Genomic DNA, 24,295 nt, shown 5'->3' on the forward strand with positions numbered 1-24,295 from the left:
AGCCCTTCCTCGTGGGAGAAGTGCTCCAATCTTTTAATCATGTCTATGGCCTCTTGTTGGACTCTCTCCAGTATTTCCTTATCACCCCTTCACTGAGGAGCCCATAACTGGACACAGCGCTCCAGGTGTGTGTCACCAGTGCTGACATCTCCCTTCACCTGCTGGCAGCGCTTCTCCTAGTCAGTCCGGGATGCTGTTGGCCTGCTTTGCCATGCGGGTGCATGATCTGCTTATGTTACACCAAGACTCCCAAGTCCTTTTAAGCTTTCCAGCCAGTCAGGCACCAGCTTGCACTGGTGCATGGGCCTGTTGCTCTCCAGATGCAGGATTTCTCATTTCTCTTTGCTGATCTTCATGAGATGCCTCTCGGCTCAGTTGTCCAGCCTGTGCAAATGACTATGAAATGACTAACTCAGTGACTAGCTCTCTATGTCTGGTCTCGTTTGCATAAGGGTTTTTGGGAAAGACTCAGGTAATGTCATTCCTGTTTATATTTGTGGTACCTGGTGTTTTGATTACCTGAAATCTGGAATCTGGTACAGGGTCTGGAAGCTGACAGTACTGTGTGTTTATACAAGATCTTGCAGCCTTCAGAATTCACATAGCAAGCGTTAGAAAGTCTGCATGACGTGATGCAGGTAAATATTGCTAAACCCTCCTAGGTAAAAACATGACATGCAAAGATATCAGGACCTGATCTTACAAGTTATATGCAGAACCATCAGAAGTGGCAGGAAAGAAATATTAAGGGAATAGAATCTCTGTCTTTTTTACCTGTCATTAATCTGCCTGGTGTGGTGTGTGTTTCATGTCCCATCAGTAGGGAACATCTCTACAAACTTCTTTTCCAGTCAGTAATATCAGATCTGCTTTAAGAGGTATCAGTGACTTTTGTATGCCTTCTGACTTTTTGAGTCTTCTGCCTTTGAACCTGTTTTTCTCTCAGATTTGCTGAACACTTAAAGCTTCAAATAGAATGGATTGAACCTGTTAAGTATTTGTTATCCCTGGAGATGACACTCCATGTTTCTCAGCATGAATAACTAAAAGTAGAGACACCTAAAATTTTGAGTGTAACTGACTTAGATCAAAGTCGTATGACAAGACAGGAAGAAGCTTGTAACAGAATCCAGAAATATTGGTGCCTAGTCGTTTAACATAATTCAAGAGCTTACATGAATAAATTCTAGGCACTGATGACTTTAAGAAATAAAATATAAAAGGAAAATGAGTACAGAGGAAATTATAAATGCATATTCCTCAGAGATACATTCTTTCATTAAACAAGGAATTAAAACTTTTGAAAGTAGTTTGTCACAACAGTACTTTTTTTGTTTAGCCAAGATGTTTGGAGAGGATTTACTTTAATATGTAATGGTATCACTGTACACACTCTAAGAATTGAATGCTGTTTTATCAAGCAATCATCAATAAGCTTTTAAAGAAGTGTTGGATAATGTAATGAAGCCAAATTATGTACTCTCCAGGTTATTGTGTGATCAAGACTATTCTGATTTAATTGTTGATTAGAAGAGATTTTCGTTTTTTTGAAAGACAGCTTGTAACAAACGAGATCTGTTGGAGTAGATGCATGCATATACGTAGATGTGCAGTGAAATCTCATGTGTTATGCACTTCATAATTCAATGCTGTACAATCTTTAACTTTCTGGGAATGCAGTGTGTGTTGTAGAATTATTACAAACAGGTATCATAATTAAGAGCTTAATTGGATAAATCCTAGAAGACCTTCTCTAAGACCAGTTATAAAATGACCTTAGATGCAAATTAATCTATAGAAAAATACTTTTCTTTGAAACAGGGTCAAACATTATTGAGTGGGTAGCATGCACTATAAGAACCCTGCACTAAGGATAAGTTAATAAATATAGCCACATTTTTAGTTTGCACTCAAGGGCGCTTTGTAAAGATCCAGTTTAAGTATATTGAGTCTGTCACTCAGAATTTGAATATAAAGCCAAATCTGTGGATAATAAGCTTTTCTGACTTAGAGTTTGAGTAGGAGGAGTTTTTGAAAATGATGGATTAAACTGTTATTTCAGAATTGGAAACGCTAATTTAATTGTGAATATCATTTGCTAACTTATGGTTGAATTAAAAAATTGAGAACTTAACTACAGACTACGAAGAGATGGAGAAGGTGCTAAATTGTGTGTGGGATTTGTTTTTTTTTCCTTAGGAAACAGATGGTTTCATGTTTGGATCTATTTCTGTATGGTAGCAGTGAAGTGCTACATTGCTTATGACTTTTAGCAACAGAGCTGGATTTATTTAATGAGGTAAGATTTTTGAGGTTTGGAATGCCTGTGACAAGGAAATCTCTTTTTAAAGCTGCTGCCAAATGCTTTTTTTTTTTTTGTGAAAGGACAGTTTGCACCAGCCATGTTCACTGCTGTCTTTCTGTCATGTGTCTCAGATGCTGGCTTACTGTACTGTAAAGCATTTAATGAATGGAGGCCCTATGTCAGTTATATCTGTGTCTTAATTGGTTATTCCTTACAATGTTTTTATGCAAGGTTTGTCAGTCACCCACTTCTTACATGGCGTTGACAATCACTCTGTAAGCCAGATTTGTTACCTTTTCAAAACCATATGAGAGTCAAAACTGAGAAGGTTAATTCTGAGCAAATAGAAAATTCTTCTTCAGTATTTGAAATTAATTTGTCAGAGGTCTAAATTACTGAATTCTTAACTAAATAATGACTGCTGAAGAGTTCCAAACTTTTGTTTCAGAATTATTTACCTTTTAAGAAGAAACACTTGTTGAAGAAAGAGAGAACAAAATTTCTTGCCCTGCCCCTGCTGGTGTTTTATTTCCAAGATCAGTTTTTAGTGGATAAGCTGGATCCGATGCAGAACTTAAGTGCTTTCTGTGAAATCTCCTATTTTAAAGAAATGCGTGTCCTCAGTTCCTTCATGGACTAATGAAAATAACTGAGACTTACTGAGGCTTGAGCGGAACGTAGTAGGGCTCACAGGAGGTGGGACTGGTGTGAATTTTTAAGCCAAACAAAGGTTTATCGTTTAACAAGATACAGAGGTCTGTAGAGAAAGAGAAGTGTCTCCAGTCTTCTCACTCTGACCTTGCCTACACAATTTCCAGGGGTTGTTAACAATTTCTGTAGCTCAGGAGGTTTCTCAGTGAGTCTATGCTGTAGATGTCACTTACTGGAAGACACACTTCTATGAGTAGAATCTGTAGCCCAAGTACAGGACGTGGCAGCATTGCTAGAAAATATAAATGGATTTGTCACATTTTTACTTTATTTTAAACAGCTCAGCATCTCACAGATTCAGAAAAGACATCTGTCATTTTTTTTCCTCCCAGACTTCCTACCACGTAGTGATTTGACAAGACAAAGTGATTTTAGAAGTGGCTCCGTACAAAACAACTGACTCAGGCCGCGCTTAGATCTGATCTGATTTTTTCTAGTTTGAAATTAGTTCTGTTAATAAAAGTGGAAATTTATTTACTGTTTTTCTAAGTCAACTTTAACATGCAATGTGAGCAATGAAATTGTTCTCTGTAGCTAGCCCTTGATGTCAATTTAGTCTACTGGTCCAAGGCCCACAGTACAAAAAACCATCAGAACATCATTATTGATGATTTCTGTAAAACTGTAAGGAACTTAATAGAGTTGCTACTGAAATCAGTTAAGACACTGTGATTGTCTTTGGTTGCAACTTCATGAAGCCCTAAATCATGGAACATACTGATATTAATAATGCTGTCAGAGAGAAAGTTAGGTTAAGACTAATATAAATATGATTTTCATCTGTTCTCTGTGGTAGATGTCACTGAAAAGTCTCCTATTCTGTGCTCAGTAGTGTCTGAAAGTGAAAAAAGACACAGTTGCTGTTCAAGGGTGTTAACATTATGGAAGTTCATCAGGGACATTAGTGATAGGACAACGCGTAATGGGTTCAAACGTAAACAAGGGAGATTTAGATTAGATATGAGGAAGAAATTCCTTACTGTGAGAGTGTGAGGTACTGGAACAGTTTACCGAAGGAAGTTGTGAATGCTCCATCTCTGGCAGTGCGCAAGGCCAGGTTGCATGTGGCCTTGAGCAACCTGGTCTAGTGGGAGGTGTCCTTGCCCATGACAGGGGGGTTGGAACTGGATGATCTTAAAGTCCTTTCCAACCCTAACTATTCTATGATTCTATGATAGGCTAAATGACTCCTTGAAGCAGTCTTCAGTGTTGCATTTGTGAGGAAATGGCCTGGAATTATTCTTTGTAAGCAATAAATCTTATTTATAATAAGATAAATATTATAAATCTTGCAAAAAAAAGTGTGTCAAAAGCAATATTTAAAAAAGTGTGTCAAATGCAATATTTAACAATTTTAATACTGTGTCTTCATTTGATGTTATTTAAAATGTCATCTGAGCTTTCATGAGTTGTGGAAGGAAACTGCATAATTTCTCATATCTGAAATTTCGTATTTTCATAGAAGTTCACAATAATTGTGAATGAACATATGCATATACTTCTCATATATAAGCACTGCTAAACATCTTAATGTTAACTGCTCACAAATACTCCTTTTTAGCAAAGTGGTGTAATTTCACCACTGGGAACCTGGCAGTTACAGAAATACATGTTCAGCAGGAACACTTTAAATGAGCTTTGTGGAGGCAACCCTATAACTGGGAAGAATTACAGAATGCTGCATTTTAAGACCAAAAGAAATCCCTCTGTTGTGACCTCTGTAAGAGGCCATACAACTTTCAGAAGTTTAGAAGTGAGCTGACTGAACTTTTAGAAGACTCTGTAATCTTGATGGAAAGTTTTAATATTACTGTGAGCCTCTTACTGTTCCTGGGCAGATATTTGTTCATTATTCTGCTTGCTAAAGAAACCCCAGGGGAAATTATATGTCACCTAGATTAACAGAAAATGCAGATTAGAAAAGGCTAGAAATTAACAAGTCTGTTCTTTTTCAAGCAGTCCTTGGTGGATTTTAGGCTATCCACTTCTAAAAAGTCCTTCTGATATTAGAGTTTTTTTCACTTCCTTGTGCCTTAGCTGTTCTCAACTGTCTCTTACTTGCTTATATCCTTTTTGTCAAGTAGTCAAGGAATGCACTGATTCAGCACTTAATTATAATCAGCAACAACGAAGAAAAGCTGCTGTAAGAGACTTTGGTTTCCCTCTTTCTACAAGCACAGTTACTTAATTTCAGACAAGGTTCCTTGTGCACTATCTCTTTGTCTTCCCTCTCTCACAACTGATTGCAGAGACCTTTGTCACAGCTTCAAAATGCAAAGGAAAGGAGTTTTTATCCCAAGTGGGTTTGTTCTGGGGCTCAGTTCTTAGACTCTTTATTTTTTGCTCCTGGATATGGTCTGATGTGTCAACAAGCCTTAAACTCATAAGTGTGTGGGCTCAGGGCAGCTTTTATCTGTCCTATTGCTGCTTGCTCACATTTCTGTTAATTAAATGGAAATTACACAATGGAAAATAGATGACTTTTAAAAATCAGCACTTAAAAATTGTCTATTTAAGCTTGAATTAGATTTTTTTTTAAAGTACTCTTTTCCTTACATGTTATTTATTTAACTATACTGAACCTATCCTAGTGTCACAACACTATGACATGGAGAAAAAAAAGCTTATTTTCAGCAGGGCAAGGTACAGTTTAATGTCTTGAAGCAAAAGAATAATTGGGTATGCAATGCAACAAATGTTAGCTTTCATAAAATGACCCAGGCAGTCATCATTAGACTTGACCCTATAATTTAAATCTCCTGCATCAAAAAAATCCATAGTTTGACTATACACAGACCTTAGTCTTTCATTATCAAATTATCAATACAAGTGGCATCTTGCTATTACACAATTGGTGAGGAAAAGGCTAAAAACTCTGAATCTAGGCTGGTCATTGGATGATCATCTTTTTAAAAGAAATAAATCAATAGCAAGGTGTAACTGGTTTTGTGGAGATTTTTCTAGGGTTTGAAATAGAAGGAATAGTGTAATATGACTTGAGAATGAGTAAGTAAACACCCATCAAAAAATACACCACTTAGTAACTGAGATTTAAAGAAATTATATCAGTAATTTTGCAGGACTGTCTGAGGTACAGATAGTTTTAGAATAGCCACTTCAATGGCTACAGCAATAGGTTAGTATAAATATAAGTGATACTGTAGGAGAAAAGCCAAATCACAGTTCAAAGATAAGCCAATAGAAAATGTTCATGGAAAAATTGCCTATAAAAATGCTTTTAAAGAGCTCTGGCTAAGTGCCAGAGAGAGAAAATGGGATAGCTAAGACCTGCAGAGACAGTAGGACAGTGTGCAGCAAATGCCAGAGCAAGTGATGACAGAAGAAGAGCTGTCAAAGCAGATGGGCAATAGTTCTAGCAAGGTAGAAGGGTCTATTATCTGAAAGCTGTATCTTGAGAATGTGAGCATGCTTGGACTATGAATCTGGAGATTTGCAATATTGCTAGTAAGTGTAAAATTAATTCAGAAGTAGAGGTGACTTGTGAAGAAACTTTTAAGCAGTTGTGAAGTAGCTGTGAAGTGGAACAGACTGGCATTGTAGTTAGTAACCTTGAGGGACTAACATTTTTAAACACTTATGTAAAATAACAAATAATAGGGATCAGTTCAAAAGCCTTGCAAGATACACAGAAAAAAAACTTGGGGGTTCTTTTCTTTCAAACAATAAATTATATTTTATGAAGTGCAATAGAGAGACTTCTGTATTTTTCTCTGTACAATGAAACTTTTTTTTTTTGCCTAAAATTACCGTGGGCACTTTACGAATACCTAGGGATGCGTAGAATACTCTTCAGCCTTACAAAAGCATCAGCTGTGGTTTAAAGTATATGTGTTTGCTTAGTACTGAAGTTAAGCTGGCAAATTATTTTTATTGCAGGTCTCTGTACTTAAATGTCTATGGACCTAGCTTGAAGCTGAATTCCCCTCTGAATAATCTCTGTCCCCTGAGTGCATGAAAATGTATTATATATAACATATCAGGCAGAGAGAGCTGGGATTGTTTAGCCTGGAAACGGAAGCTCTGGGGAGACCTTATTGCAGCCTTTCAGTACTTAAAGAAGGCTTATGAGAAAGATGGGGACAGACTTCTTAGTAGGGCCTGTAGTGATAGGGCAAGGAAGAATAGTTTTAAACAAAAAAAACAGAGAGATAGACTAGATACAAGGAAGAACTTTTTTTATGAGGGTGGTGAGGCACTGGAGCACATTGCCCAGAGAGGTGGTAGATGCCCCATCCCTGGAAACATCCAAGTCAGGTTGTACAGGACTGAGCAACCTGACCTAGTTGAAGATGTCCTTGCTCATTGCAGGGGGGTTGGACTAGTTGACCTTTAAAGTTCCCTTTTAACTCAAACTAGTCTATGATTCTGTGATACTACCTTTTGTTTAAAAAAATAAAGATTTTTTGCTATTTTAATATTAGTTAGACTTCATATCTGCTAGCTGTATTTCCCTGCTGTTTTCAGGAGACCAGTGTTATCAGTGAAAAATAGGTTTGCCTTGTTAATATACACCACTTTTCCCTATATTTATTCTTCCTCTTTTTGTAGCAATAAAATCTTTAATTAACTAGGTTTAGATTTGTGCATGTGTGTGGGAGAAGCACCAGTATTTTTCATGACCTTGAGTATGACCCTCATATCCCTTTTTTATGGTAGGGACCTGTTTTGCACCTGAAATGGTGAATTAGGTCTCATTTAAAAATATGATTCTGTTTATAACAATCCAGCATGTTCTGGGAGTTTTCAAGATTAGATTCTGCACTCTTTCTCCTTGCAAGTAAGCAGAAAGTGGTAACTTACAACTTTGGATTTCGCCATACTGGAATATGCCACAGAGCAGAGGGTTGTGACAAGGGCCAAATGATGTCCGAGAGTGGAGAACACTTTTGGATATCATTTATTTAAGACATATCAAGTTGTCCTTTTTTGGATAATGTTAGAATCAGGAAACTGAGCACAGAAGAAGATAATTTTGCTTATTAAGTGAGATACAGAAATTGCTCTAGCAGTGAATGGATCAGATGACTGTTTTATGCCTCTACCAGAGCTTTTCCCCCAAGGTTCTATGACAGTATGTATTCATTAATGGCTTTAAGCTGAAAGAGGGTAAATTTAGATTAGATATTAAGGAAAATCTTCACTAGAGGGTGGTGAGGCACTGGCACAGGCTGCCCAAAGAAGCTGTGGCTACCCTGTCCCTGGCAGTGTTCAAGACCAGGTTGGATGGAGCTTTGAGCAGCCTGGTCTAGTGGAAGGTGTCCATGCCCGTGGCCAGGGGGTTGGAACTGGATAATCCAAACCACTCTGTGATTCTGTGGTTCTATGATTCTATGAATCTATGATTAGGGAAAGATAAATAATGAAATACTTTGCAGCTCTCATTTGATTGCGCTGTCATTGAGAGTGATGGCTGAAGTGTGTTTAAAAGGAATTACTGTAGCACATACCAAAAGATCAATAAAAATGTTGTCTTGCAGCATTGTGCTTTGGGATTACAATAGCTGGGAACAGTTGAAGTCAGTGCATTTTATGAAAATGGAGTTTATGTGGTATAAAATGTGATTGCAGAGTTTGCTTTGTATTGGAAAGTTTGTTTACACTGGCTGTACTGAGAAGCTAAGCTCTATTTTAATTTTAATCAGTGCAGCAACAAGAACAAAACCACAACCGAGTGGGAGAAGGGAAAAGGAAAGAAACAAATCTATTTGCTCTAATATATCAACCACAATTTCTGTACTAAACTCTAATCATCAAGGTCTAGAGCAGAACTAAAATGGAGTGGCTTTTACACATAGTGCTGGGAAATATCTTGGCTAATAGAACATTTGTTAGAGCTGTTGGGACCAGAAAAGGAGAAAACCTACTTACATTTTTATGCTTTGCAGGTTAGGCTCCCAGCAGTGTTCCTTTACCAAAACCCTAAACATTTGACAAAGAAGACACCCACAGAAGTACGTAAAGTCATTTAGAGCAATTTTTGAAAGAAAAAGTTTTAAAGGTAAGGTTCAATATAGACTGCTATTGTTTCTTGTGCCTCATTCATTTTGGTGTTCTGTCATTTAATGCTGTTTAAACAGCAATTTTTGCAAATTATTTTTGAGTGAATAATGTATACTCTGAATCTGTTTTCACCAGTTATAGGCATCTTTCTTATAGCAGGAAAAATGCAGGGCTATCTTCATTTACTTTATGGTCCCTAAGCAGTACTGGAATGGAAATGTGGAGTCAATCAGTGCAAATGAGAATCAAGCCACATGTTTGAAAAGCAATGGGCATCTGAAGAAATAGTTTTATAGGGGAGAGCTTGTTATTAGCTTTTCTAACACAATCCTCAAAGGTGATGGGGGTTCTTGGTTCTCATCAACTTCAAAGGGAATTCAGAATTCAATATTTTCTTGCAGAATTGGGGGTGCAGGAATGAGGGTCAGATGATAATGAGGATGACAAACATTTAGGAAAGAAAATGCTGTATGTGAGAAAGCATTTCTTCAGCAATTTTTTTTTGCATGTCATGGCTTGTGCAGTGACAAAAAATGGCATAGGATGGCAGTAAGAGATTGCAAAATATAGTGGAGCGACACATTCCAGGGAATCAACCCACTGGCTTGCAACTAACATGATTGTATAACAAGTGACAAAATGGGGGTTGCTAAGCTCCCATCTAGGCACTGGTTTCTAAATTTTTGCATTTTTTTTTTCCTCAGAGGAGAATCTCCAGTTTATTTGACATTTATACTTTCTCATCTGAGTGTGGAAAAATGAAATAGTATTTTGTACAGCATTGCCATCTGTGTGAAAGCATTTGAAATTCACTGCTCATAGTTTTTTATCTGTGCTATATGAAAATGACTCCAAATTTAGAGTCATATTAAATATGGCATCATGTACTGGTAGGAACAAAGTAGGTCGGAACAACTACAACCACGATGTCATAGAATCATAGAATAGTTAGGGTTGGAAAGGACCTTAAGATCATCTAGTTCCAACTCCCCTGCCATGGGCAGGGACACTCACGCTAAATGGTATCACCCAAGGCTCTGTCCAACATGGTCTTGAACACTGCCAGGGATGGAGCATTCACAACCTCCCTGGGCAAACCATTCCAGTGCCTCACCAACCTAACAGGAAAGAATTTCCTCCTTATATCCAATCTAAACTTCCCCTGTTTAAGTTTGAACCCATTACCCCTTGTCCTATCCCTACAGTCCCTAATGAAGAATCCTTCCCCAGCATCCCTATAGGCCCCCTTCAGATACTGCTATGAAGGCTGCTATGAGGTCTCCACTCAGCCTTCTCTTCTCCAGGATGAACAGCCCCAACTTTCTCAGCCTATCTTCATACGCGAGGTGCTCCAGTCCCCTGATCATCCTCGTGGCCCTCCTCTGGACTTGTTCCAACAGTTCCATGTCCTTTTTATGTTGAGGACACCAGAAGTACACACAACACTCCAGGTGAGGTCTCACGAGAGCAGAGTAGAGGGGCAGGATCACCTCCTTCGACCTGCTGGTCACGCTCCTTTTGATGCAGCCCAGGATACGGTTGGCTTTCTGGGCTGCAAGCGCACACTGAAGCCAGCTCATGTTCATTTTCTCATCAACCAACACCCCCAAGTCCTTCTCCGCAGGGCTGCTCTGCATCTCTTCTCTGCCCAACCTGTAGCTGTGCCTGGGATTGCTCTGACCCAGGTGTAGGACCTTGCACTTGGCATGGTTAAACTTCATGAGGTTGGCATCTGCCCACCTCACAAGTGTGTCAAGGTCCCTCTGGATGGCATTCCTTCCCTCCAGTGTGTCAACCGAACCACACAGATTGGTGTCATCGGCAAACTTGCTGAGGGTGCACTCAATCCCACTGTCCATGTCACCGACAAGGATGTTGAACAAGACCAGTCCCAACACCGATCCCTGAGGGACACCACTCATTACTGGTCTCCAGCCAGACATTGAGCCATTGACCACAACTCTTTGCGTGCAGCCATCCAGCCAGTTCTTTATCCACCGAGTGGTCCATCCATCAAATTGATGTCTCTCCAATTTAGAGACAAGGATGTTGTGTGGGACAGTGTCGAACGCTTTGCACAAGTCCAGGTAGATGACATCAACTGCTCTGCCCCTGTCCATCAGTTCCGTAGCCCCATCATAGAAGGCCACCAAATTGGTCAGGCAGGATTTCCCCTTAGTGAAGCCATGCTGGCTGTCACCAAGCACCTTGTTGATTTTCATGTGCCTTAGCATGCCTTCCAGGAGAACCTGCTCCAAGATTTTGCCAGGCACAGAGGTGAGACTGACTGGTCTGTAATTCCCTGGGTTATCCATTTTCCCCTTCTTGAAAATGGGAGTTATATTTCCCTTTTTCCAGTCATCGGGAACTTCACCTGACTGCCATGATTTTTCAAATATGATGGCCAGTGGCTTAGCAACTTCATTCGACAGCTCCTTCAGGACCTGCGAATGGATTTCATCAGGACCCACGGACTTGTGCACATTCAGATTTTTAAGATGGTCTCAAACCAGATCCTCTCCTACAGTGGGCCCAAGGTCTTCATTCTCACAGTCCCTGGGTCTGCCTTCCGAGACTTGGATGGTGTGGTCAGAGCCTTTGCCAGTGAAGACCGAGGCAAAGAAGTCATTCAGAACCTAGGAAGTCATTCAGAACCTAAGAAGTCAGCTTTACAGCCTTCCTAGTAAACAAGAGGCTATTAAGATCATCCACTGTCAAACTCCAGTGTGGAGGACAGGTTTTTGTGGGCCTAGACTCATGCTGACAATCTAGGCAAAGTCCAGGAGCTGTGCTTGGCCTGAGGAGGGTAGAGCTGGTGAGCCCTGGGGACACTAGATCATGAGATGTGGCATCTAGGCTCTAGGGTCTTCTTATAATCTTTCAGTCCAGGGTTATGACCTAGAGAGATACACTGCTGCCTTTTCTTAGCCAAAGAAATGAGTTTGAATATTAATACAATTACTGTTTGTGATCACTATATGGAAAGAAGCTGGAGAAAAAGAGAGGACTAAATTTCTGGAGACTGATTCCAGCAGGATTTCTCCAATTTAAGCATTGCTAAAAATGGGAATATATGAGTTCCTTGCAAAATAATAGGTGTGTAATTTCTCAGTGTCAATGATTTCATTAGATCTGTGTTGAAATTTTCAGTGATGTCTTTACATTACTCTTTAAAACTACGTTCTGCAGCCTCTGTGTATACTTTATGTTCCTCTCAAACAAAAAGATTCACATTTTCTGAATTCTTTGCAGTGGAAATGATGATAGCGGTTTTAGTTAGTGCTTTTCATCCTTGGATCTGAATGTGCCTTATAAATGCGCATATCACTTACCAAAAAGGTCTTTATGTGAACAAAGTAAAATTAACATGAAGCAACAATGAACAAGAAACATTTTCTAAAGTGACTAGCATGTTGCCTAAACTGTCTTTTAGAAGGGAAATGTAGATGTGGAAGAAATTTTTATGTTTGCCTAAGTTCATGAGGACTTTCATTCAGCAAAATGTTTATTTTCAGCATCTGTGTTAATGTAATCACTAGCAAGTTAAGAACTTGTTTTGCTGCAGTTCATAAGTACCTGATTCTTTCCAGTCAAGATTTTAACATTTCAGGAAATAAAAAGCAAAATTCAATTGATATAACTTCAGCAAATTTTAATAATTATATTTTTGGGAAGATCAAGTGGGCATTTTATCATGTGTCTTTTCAGTACAGTGTTTGATCATGTGGGACATAAACAGCTTCTCTGCTTTGTAGACTATGATGCGCTAGGTGTGGGCTCTGTATCAGTGAGGCAATCATGTATGGCTGTAAGCAGGCATCGTCGCAGTGTCCTGTGGGAAGAGTAGCAACAATCCAGAAAGCATAAGCATGGATTATACTCTCATTTCACTGATAAAAAGGAGGGCTTCAGCTCCTAGATCCTTAGGATCGCAGTCATAAATACTATCAGTATTTGACCGTATGATCCATTAGTTGAAAGCCCCTTTAGAATTTTGTGTAATGGGAACTGCAACTGGCCAGAGCTCTGAGTTCTGGAATGAATCTGCTGGGGATTCTTCTGTGTAGTGAGCTTCCCTGAAGGGCAAAAGGGCTTTTAAACTAAAAAAAACCCCAAACCCAAACAAAAAACCAACAACAAAAACCTCCCAACAGTTTCTTGAGAATAAAAGTAGAACTGATTTATTTATTTATTTATTTATTTAATGAAATTAAGTGGCTACTTAAAACAGAGTAGAAAAAATACCTTAAGAAAAAATCTTACCCTGCTCAATGCAGTTTGAAGGCAGGTCCTGGCTTCCAAGCATAGTTCAATCAACTGAGAGGCATAGCGGCTAGTAGCACAGTCTGTACAGTCCTTTCTGGTCACTCTTTTGGGGATTGGTTATGCCACCTCTGCTCCACTGGGGAGTTTTTTTCAGGCTACATCTTCATAGGCAAGTAGTGGGAGCCACTAGCTGTATTTGTGGAGCAGAGCGTTGCCGCAGAGAACCCACTCACCATAACTATGCACAGGTACTTCAAACTAACTCTGGTGTGGTTCTGTAGATTGAACACTTACTTCAGGATGGGATTTGAAATCCTGGAGGGCATCTTCCAATTAATTTTTATCCAAAAGTAATCCAGTTAATATGATGAGAGACCACTCCATGATGCAAACTCAACTAGATGGCATAGAGTGGTACAACATTGCACTGACATAACTAGCCTTCATATTAAAAATGCATCTGAATAGCATAGCAGTTTAGTTTTATAGACAAAGTAGCTTTAGAATTAGGTTACTACTTTCTGTTCCTTTTGGTAGTGTTTTTGTGTGGTGTTAAATTCCACATTGGACTGAGAGATTAGAATATTTATGGTGTTTTACATTGTAATCGTAAACACATGGCACTGCATAATAATGAAATTATAATAATGGTACATTTTACTGTGTCTGCATCTTGTTAATTCTGATGAGAAATTGATGAAGATCCCTGGGGTTTGATTCAATTATGTGAAGAGCATCAAAGTTTGATTTAATGAATTTCACCTTGGTGTGTTTAACTCACATAGTTTCATATAGATAGATGGATAGGAGCATATGTATTGGTAGATAAATGAACTAAAAGTGTGAATTGTTTTCCTTCAGTCTGTTTAGAAATTATTTTAAATTGTGGGTGGGTTGTCTATTATCATTATTATTATTATTATTATTATTATTATTATTATTATTATTATTATTACCAGTACTATTTTGCTAAGGTAAGTTCTTGCAAATTCAAATGCAGTGGTGCTTTTTATTCCTATTCTTAGCCATTTGAATCTGCAGAGTTGGAAGCTCTCAGGTAGGCTTCTATGGGTTTTGAGGACTTCATTGTTTACCCATCTTTGTGCATTCACTTCAGGTGTGGGCTGCTTTTGACCGCAACTTACAAACAAATTTCCAAGTCTCAGGTTCGTGTTCTGACAAAAGCTGTCTTCCAACAAGAATTCTGTTCGCAGAAGGAAATAGTAATTACCTGTATAGCAAGTTTATTATACATATACATATTCTCATATACACACAGAGAATGGATGTTCTCAAGTCAGGTCCATTTTATTGCCATTTTTGTAATGTTCAGTGTAGTATGGTGATTGACAGCTCGTGTTTGGTGACAGCATGTTTTCCAGATTATTTTATCTTCTGGTTCTTCTTCCCCATAATTCTGAATGATGCAAGCTATTTTGATGCACAGCACAAACTATTTTTGTTTTCAGTAAGAAATTTTTGCCATTAATCCTAAAGTGGAAAATCTGATAGAATTTTCATGCACTGAAAAGCACTGATAGTCACTGAAAGCAACTTCTGGTATAATTGCTTTTTTATGATGCTGCTGTTTCATACTAGAAATACTTGACTGTCCGTGGTCCTCTTGTCAGGAGAGAGGAAAATAAAATGACTAAGTCATGTGATTTTGCCTCAACAACAAGCATGGATATGGGTTTAAACAATATTTTTATGTGTTGGCCAAATCTAATAAAATTCTGATTAGTTCCAGTACTAGGGGGATTCTAGAAATCAGGCTAAAAGTCCATTTTTCATCAGTGTTTTAGACACACTCTTGCAATAGGGGTTTCTGAGAGTCTTGCACCTCTCATTGGACCTTCTACTGGCCAGAAGTGAATGACAACCATATGGTGCAATTTTGATGCAGTTTGTCAAGTTATGTATGACAGCAGGTCAAAAAAGCTGCTGACCTTCTGGACTGAAGTGGGCTAATCAAGACATTGGCTCTATCTTAAAGATTCAAGGAAGTACTTTTCCTGCACAGCCTGAAGTGAATTGACTTCTTGTTCAGTAGTAGTCTTGATGAGTGCCCTTGCCCTTGTCCTGTTTTCCCTTAAGGTCTGATCCAAAGATTGTCCACAGCAAAGATCTTCTAGTGGGTTTGGATCAGTGAGTGAAGTCAGGTCAGGCATCCTGAAGCTTGGCAGCAGTGGCAAGAAAGGCAACCAAGACCAAAGACTACAAAAGTGAAGAAATTCCCAAAGTGGAGTTTCAGAATGGAGTGAAAAATGACAACAAGGTAGGATTCATCTTACCAAACTCAGGCATCTAAAAGTTACTTGTCATAGGATAAGAAAGAAATGAAATAGTAATTTATTTAATATGTCTTAGATATCTACTTTAGGATGAGATGAATTGCCTCCTAGAGGTGCCTCTTTCTCTCCTTCAACTGTAAAGGACCCCAGGGGACTAGCTGACATTTAGGCATCTGACTTTTAGATGCTAAAGTTAAAAAATCCCTCTCAAGGGAATCTGTAGAAGTAGCTGTTATTACTACTCTTTCTTGCTTTCTCCTCTTTCTTTCTCCTAGCCATTAAGACAGTATTGCAGGTAGGTCTGCTGGCTTGAAAAGGCACCCTTCTGATACTCTGGTACATCTTGACTCTGCTTTCCTCCAGAAAATCTAAGCTAAGAAACTGATATCTAATAATTTACTGTAAGTAAGTTCCCCTTTCTCTGAAAAAATCAGGATTTTCTGATTCAGGAATAATAATTCCAGTTGAATAAGCTTCTTAGTCAGATTACCTGCAGTGAGAATAGAGCTCTCTATTTTCCTCCTGAATAGTTTAAATATCTCCTATTATTCCTTCCACTCCTTCTAGTAAGTTAGCATGAATATTAATTCAAATATGGTTTTCTTGTATCTCAGCTGCTGCTCTTAATACTTGTCCAGGTAACGCATTCTTGTTGAAATCAGAGGCAAAGTTGACTTGTATTTACTGTGTATTTTTAGCAATCTGGCCCAACATTTATTCAGGAGAATATATACAGAAATAATTTAATCTCTTTTATCATATTATTATAAAGAACAGAGTATGGTTGTGTCCTTCACACAGAAGGAAATTACTTCAGAACAAAAGGTTCTATCTATGTACTGCCATAGAGGAGAAAAACTGGCACCTAATTTGTTCAGACAGCTTGGTTACTGAGTTGGTCTGAGTTCATTTTTCTTGCCTTTTCAAATGAGATTTTTTTTACTAGTAGGTGGATTCTTAAATTTATTTCCCTCCTAAAAGTATGTGTGGCTACAGAGGGGGTTTCTCCATAATACTGCATTTTTAAGAACCAAACCTTTGTACTGGACCCTCAATCTCATTGATAGTCAATGATATTTAATTTTCTAAATTTAATTTAAAATATATTTGGGCTACAAAGGTAGTTAATCTTTAGATGCTTTTGAAATATCCAGACTTGGATATTGAATTAATTTATGATTTTGTACTCAGTTTTGAAATAAAGTTTATTAGTATAGAAACTATTATTTTTAGTGGACTGTATCTCTTTATACAAATGCTACATTTTGGTTCATTGCAAAAAAAAATAGTCTCAGGAAATTAGTGTGAATGGAGTCATCTGTAATAAGACATACATGATCTTTTTTGGAAATGATCATAACTTCAGATACAGACTTTGGTTTCTCTACTTTTTTCCTTCTTTTTTTTCACTGGGAGAAAATGAAGTATTTGTTTCTGCAAGGCAAGAAAAGAGAAGAAACAACTGCAAATAAAATAGATCTGCTCATGAAATACCGTGAACATTATGGTGGGATATAATGTAGGTTGAAGTTGACAGCTCTTTAAATATATATGGGGCCAGATTCTTTACTAGAATCAGATACGTAAAGTCACTTTTGTTGTATCAAATTGAGTTGGATCCTACCTACACTATCTAGTAAGAAAAGGTCAGCTCTGTAACAAATAGAAATATTACTTTTTAGTTACATGTCTAATGTTTGATTCTGCACTTATGGGTATTTACAAAAATAGCGTAAGCCCTTTTGTATGGTTTTACAGACATGCTTCTTACTGAAGTTAATACGAGCTGTCAGCAAAATCAGAAAGCAAAATACATGAAATAATAAAATAGTCCATTGTGTACTGTAAAATATTTTAAAATATTATTATTAATTAATTAAAATGCTTCTCAGGAAAATATTTGCCAAATATGAAAAAAAGTTAGTTTCTTTTCAGTGCAATTCTCCATTAGGTTAGCCAGAATTTTAAGGACTTGTGGGAATGCTTTAGTGTTAAAATAGCTGAAGGTAAATTTTTTCTTATCTGTTTTGTTGTCTTACAAAAATGCCTAGATTTCTGGTCTTCAGAAATATTTTGATGGTACTCATCAAAACAGTGCACTAATTCCTCCAAATCTCTAGGATTTAGTTTTGAATAAACTTAACGCTGTTTTTCATTGCTTATAAACGTATCTGTGTACAGCAATGATTCAACCAAAAGCAAGAATGCCAGAGGAAAATTAAAATCCTATTTATATCATGTGTTATCAAGAAGAAATAATCTTTTCCCTTCTCTCTTAAGTTGGTTTTGAGGCTAGCACTAGAGAATGCACTAACTAGTCTTGGTGAGCAGGCTCTTCCCTGTAATCCGTGTGGTTTCTGAGACTGAAAAATACAGGGGAAAGAAGAACGTATTTCAGAAATTTAACTCTGCAAATTACATACACATTTTCCTCCTTAGATTTAAACAGGAATCTAGAAATACTTTTATGTAAACCAGTTATATCTATTCCCACAAATATAAACATGTGATTCAAACAGAGATCTGGCACATAGCCTCTGCATAAAGGAAAGTGCAATTGAATTGTTTACATAAAGTAGAACTGATCCCAGATGTTTTTTGTAAACTCAAGTAACTCAGCAAGCATGTTAAATAGTATGCTGTTCATTAGTCTCATTAGATGAACTAAGTTATTAAACACGAGGATGATCAGGGGACTGGAGCACCTCCCGTATGAAGACAGGTTGAGAAAGCTGAGACTTTTCAGCCTGGAGAAGAGAAGGCTGTGTGGAGACCTCATAACAGCCTTCCAGTGTCTGAAGGGGGGCTGTAGGGATGCTGGGGTGGGACTCTTCATTAGGGACTGTAGCGACAGGACAAGGGGTAATGGGTTCAAAGTTAAACAGGGGAAGTTTAGATTGGGTATAAGGAAGAAGTTCTTTACCGTGAGGGTGGTGAGGCACTGGAGTGGGTTGCCCAGGGACGTTGTGAATGCTCCATCCCTGGCAGTGTTCAAGGCCAGGTTGGACAGAGCCTCGGGTGACATGGTTTAGTGTGTGGTGTCTCTGCCCATGGCAGGGGAGTTGGAACTAGATGATCTTAAGGTCCTTTCCAACCCTAATTATTCTATCGTTCTATGATTCTATGAATATGTAAGTTAAAAAATATATTGTACATATAATTTTGATTTGTTCAGAATTTTAGGCCCTCTTTTATGATAGGTCATTATTTTAGTGCAGGTGCAATGTTCTGGTGAGGTGGATGTAATACCAAATCTGTTGTCTCAGTTTTGGGTTCTGACTAACACAAACAACTCTGGTTTATAAGAGTTAATAGCTGGGATTAAAAGTTGCAAAACAATTATCTAGATATTAAAGTTATAAACTCTCACATAACATACCAGTTTTCTTGATGTTTACAAAAGCTAAAAGTGAATTTGCTGGATACAATTTGCAAGAGTCACCCAAATATTGAATGGGGGGGTTTATGTGCTTTTGTGTCCTTATTCAAATGCCTGGTATAACTCCAGCAGTGGCTTCACAGATGAAAGGTTTCAGCATAAATGAATGCTTCACTTTCTGAAGGTCAGAGGAGCTGTGTTCCCTTGTGCTAGAAGGCCCTTGAAATGCAATTCTCTGCATAATATCAAAAGCATCTCTTTTTCTTTGGTGATGTACATTTTACCTTTTCCAGACTGTAGGCTGAAGAATGCTGCTCTGCGGGGAATTCTCAATACCAATGTGGGTGCCTGATTTCAGCTACTTTATGCTATTTGTTTGTAGATTGTCAGATTCAGAAGTCTGAATAAAGATTTATGTGCTGGACTATTTTATTGATCACTCTTGATCTGTGCCCTCGTGATGTTATATCAAGTTTCCAGGAGTGAGAAAAAGCTCACGTAAGGAGGTCTTGGTAAGGGACTGTGTAATTTACAGTGAGCAATCCTGTCTGATTCTGTCCTGTGCTGAATTGTGCAGTAGACATACCCACCAGACAGGACGGAGGAAAACTTGTGTCTGGTGCAGTAGAATCCTCTAAAGCATTACCCGTGTTAAAAGTTATTTTATGCCTTAATCTCCCTGCAATGAGCCGTGTAGCCTGGTTGTTGAGAGGGTTTATTACAGCTGTTTTGTAGGTTGTTGTCATGAACCTTTGCCTCTAGGCTGTCTGGAAAATTATTTTCCCTCCCTCTGCCAATAGACCTTCAGTCAACAGACCCTCTGAATTCCTTTTCTAATAGTGATGCTAGGTTAGAAAGCAAAGAAATTCACTTACATGTATGTCTGTACTAGGGCAGTGAACAAATCAATCTCAGTTTGGATGCTTATACTTTTACTTTAGCACAACTGAAGGAAATTCCTTTTTATAAATCTAGAGATTAGTAGGTTGCCTCTACAATAACACAGCCGAAGAAATGTTCTATCTAACTGCCGACAAAAGGCAGTCCATTGAAAATATGGTTGCTATGGCTTCTTTAATGGATTTTGCACTTACTATCTGTAAAAGGGATCATCAGTACCTATCTGTGGTCTCCACACAAGGTGTCTCCAGATGCCCAGGGAAGTGATAATTCAGCAACTCAGGAACAGGCCAGACACCCAAATTCTGTACCGTGTTTTACACTAGACCCAGTGTCAAGCACAAACACCTGTTCTGGAAGTATAATTTGTAAGCTTATGGTAAATACTTAATTTCCTTCTGAATTTAATAGGGACCCTTGGGCATCTAGGATTGGTTTTATCAGTAAACAGCCCATGGCGATATATTGAAAGAGCCTGTGGAAATAGAACTGTCTCAGTTGCTTAGTTGTTTAGGTGCTTAGATGCTTAGGTGGCAGTGGGATTTGAAGCCTAAAACTATTTCACAGACATAGGTGATGAGCCTTTGGATAGGAATCTAATGTTCTTATTGGGGAGTAATTGAGATGCTTTTCCTTTTTGTGGCAATTCAGCTCTCTCAGCCTGGCAAAATGGAAAGTGCCTTTCTGTTGGGCCAGTAACCACTCTAAGCAAATGCTGTCTGCAGTTGTCCCGTTGCAGCTGGACCATTGTGTATCCAGGAGTGGAAGCTTCCAAAGACACAGGGAAAAAGGGATCTGACGCTGATGAGTAGTGATAAGAGCCACAGTTTAGGAGAAAGGTGTCACTCATATCATTGGTCATGCATTTTATCTAATTACTTTCTAGTCATAAGTGCATAAATATTGTTGGACTAGAGATTATTGTTGGACTCTTTACTCTCAGAGAAGTGTTACTTTACGCAAATTCTCTTGGATTTATGTCATAGTGTCGTTGATATAAAACCAGTACCGGAATTGAAGAACAGCGATTTAACTGGGTGTGAGATTCATCTGTCCTAATGTTAATTGCTTTGAAATTAGCTTTTCGGTAAGAAAGTGATCTAGGCTCTTAATCAGTGGACAGAGAGAGAGACAGAAAATGACTCAGCCCATCCTGAAACAAGACATGCTGATGAATCACTGAGCAGAAAGATCCTGTATCAAAAAGTACTCCATTGAGTATGGAGAAAATAGGAGAAGACTTGCTTATCCAAAATTTTGAGCTTGTGGACAGCTGAAGTAGCAGGAGACAAATTGCACTCTAGGTCTGCTATGAATCAGTGTTTGGATTCACTGTGAATCACACTGGGAGTTCCTTAATGTGATTGATTTTGAAGTGCAGATGGGATCTCAAAGGAGGATCCCAGTTCTGAGAACATAAATGTCTGTCCAGTCTTCCTCCTGCATGTGAGAAAATTAAATGATTAGATATGTATAGGAGCAGTTACATAGCATGAACAATGTGGTAAGCGGAAGCTCTTCTTGTGTGTACCAGGAAGTTGCAACTGAAAGTACAGGTGGCTTTCACACATCTGGAGAGCCTTCGAAAATGCCAGCCCTTCGTATAAATTCAGTATATATATTTAAGGTGAAGAAAGCCATTATCATAGAATCATAGAATGGTTTGGGTTGAAAAGGACCTTAAGACCACCTAGTTCCAACCCCCTTGCCATGGGAAGGGACACCACACACTAAACCATGTCACTCAAGGCTCTGTCCAGCCTGGCCTTGAACACTGCCAGGGATGGAGCATTTACCACTTCTCTGGGCAACCTCTTCCAGTGCCTCACCACGCTTACAGTAAAGAGCTTCTTCCTTGTATCTAATCTGAACTTCCTGTGTTTTAGTTTGAATATTTCTCTTCTGCAGAAAGGTAGCAGAATTTTAGGACATGGGGCATGCTGTGGGCACAGGGAAAAATTTTCCTGTAGATATGCTCTGTACAGGCAAGGACAGAGCAAGTTATCTGGCAGGTATATTGCATATGTGCCTTGCTCTATGGAAAACTGCAAGTTTAATTGGGTTTTTCTCTTGCTGTTTTTTAACAATACTGAACCTGTCACTATGCAGGAAACTTTGTATATGAAAAATGTCAAAAAAATATTAAGATAAGTGGCATTCCCGTGAGTTCTTTAATGCTCTGGGCACAGCTGGTAAACCTCAAAAGACTATGGCAACGATAGCATGTAAGAAAACAAAGCAAAAATTACCATACAATATAGTTTATTTATATGCAAATCAGGGATAATTCAATGTCAGTATCCTAATATTTTTCAAGAAAGAAAACACAGAGCTCAAAGAATGTTAAACTGCCTGGCCCCAGTGGTGATGGAAATCCTTTCAGTCCCCACTTGTCACCAGCAGCAGTCACAGGTTTCTGTGTGCTATCCTCATTGTGTGTCAATGTCAAGGAACACAATGCAGGGACGTGAGCCAAGGTCCACCAAAACACGTGGAGCTGGAGAGATGAGTTTCTCTGCGTATATAGTCTAGCTTTAAGACTGTTACTGCCATATAGGAATCCACAGTGGAGGGACTCACAGCGCCTGTTTTCTGCCCCAAAGGAGTGGATGCCTCATGAGGCATGCACAGTCAGCACTTGGAGGGGAAAATTGTCATGAATCACTGTGAGGAGCAACTGGGAATAAACTTCCATCTCACATCCTCATCCTTGCCTGAACTCACGGACATCCAACCTGTGACTCCAGCCTTCCCTTCAGACAGGCTGGACTAAGTTGTTTGCCCCAGAAATTTTCTTCAGAAGTGGAGCAACACTCATCTCCTAGAAGACATAACCAGAGAAAGTAGTAATATCTTCTTTCTCTGTGATCTTTATTGTGTAATTCTGAGTGGGCAGGATGAGATGCAATTCCATTCCCTTCCTTTTTCCACCTGAAGGAATTCAAACCACCTCCCACCACCTAGCCGAGTGTCCCAGACAACAAGAATAAATGCTCCGGCACATGTGAAAGAGAAGAGAAGGAAGAGGGGCAGAAGTTAAAAAAGGCTGATATTTATGTCTCTTTTAAAGGTTGCCTAAAATTGAATGTGACTTACTTAATCATTAAGGTGTTTCTGTAGAACAGGGGTCCTGGGAAAGAGCAGAACAGCTTGTCTACCACTGGAATGTTCAGGCTGGGGCCAGCCAGGGGTATCGTTTTTGCACGGAAGGCAGAGTTCCTTCCCACTGTAGTTTCATCTGCCCGAATTAACTGGAAACTTGTGAAACACATGTACTGCACAGCTAGAGATTGCCAGAGCTAAACCTCTTCTTTGACAATCCTCCTATTTTTGTGGCACACATTACTTGGAGATTCATGCTGTTTAGGTTTCTTCCATATCCTTTCTCCCCCTTTTTTCAGAGAATCTCTGCTGAAGCTTTTGGTTGTTTGTCCATTCATGGTGCTGTCTTTGATATCTGTTTATTCCTGGTACCATGTCACATAATCAGACTGCAGCGGTGTCACTGAACAAAGCCTTTTTTTCAAGCAGTGAATATGTCATGCCACTGGACCTGAATAAAGGTATACTCTGTTTTGTAGCACCCATATTTCCAATGTCTTTTCTGGGCAGCTAATCCCAATAAGGTAAGTTCCAACCATGACAGGAGCCATGGAAATAGCCCCAGATAATTTGTTTTTTTCTGAAGCACCATCACCTTTAAAAACAAAGGTAAAATTTTGTGAGTCTAACGCTGAACTAAAGGCAGAGGTGCTAAAGACGAAAGTAAGGGTCTCAGCAATTGTTTTCAAATTCTTTCATCTGTCAAAAAAGTGACTCTTTCTTTACACTTTAATCTTTGTATTTTTAACTGATGAATATGAAATTTTTCTTATTTAGCATTTAAATAGCTGCTATGGATCTCTTGATGACTTTGGCTTATAGATACTATGAGCAACCTACTACAAGTGTGTGTTTTGCACCAGAGAGCTGTTAACTAATGTTGAAGAAATAACTCCATGATTTCATCACACATTCCACACAGGAGTGTCTGTTGTGAGTTAGCTGCAGAGCACCTGTGTGCTTGGGAAGCTCTATTATTCACAAAGTGCTCTGCATTGGGTACAAACATGCAGGAGAAATGGATATATAGATATGATATAAATTTTGTATGAAATTCACTTCTGTGTAGCAGCCTAATGAAAAGTCTGAACACCACTTCTTGTCTGACTTTAAGGAGAACTTGAGCTTTAAGTTTGCTATGTGTTTGCATGCAATTTTAAGTTTAGCTAAGTAATACAGCTGCGGCATCCAATATGACAGTAATGTTAAAAAGCCAAGAATTTTCTTCTGCTGATACCCCTCACTGTCTGACTGTATGTTTATACTCATATGGTTCAGTCATCTCACTGATTTACTTACCAGTGCTTTTTGTTTTGT

Source organism: Pezoporus wallicus, unplaced genomic scaffold, assembly GCF_028554395.1.
Source record: "Pezoporus wallicus isolate ANWC-B61680 ecotype Strahan unplaced genomic scaffold, APGP_CSIRO_Pwel_v1 contig_4788, whole genome shotgun sequence".
NCBI classification, from domain to species: Eukaryota; Metazoa; Chordata; class Aves; order Psittaciformes; family Psittacidae; genus Pezoporus; species Pezoporus wallicus.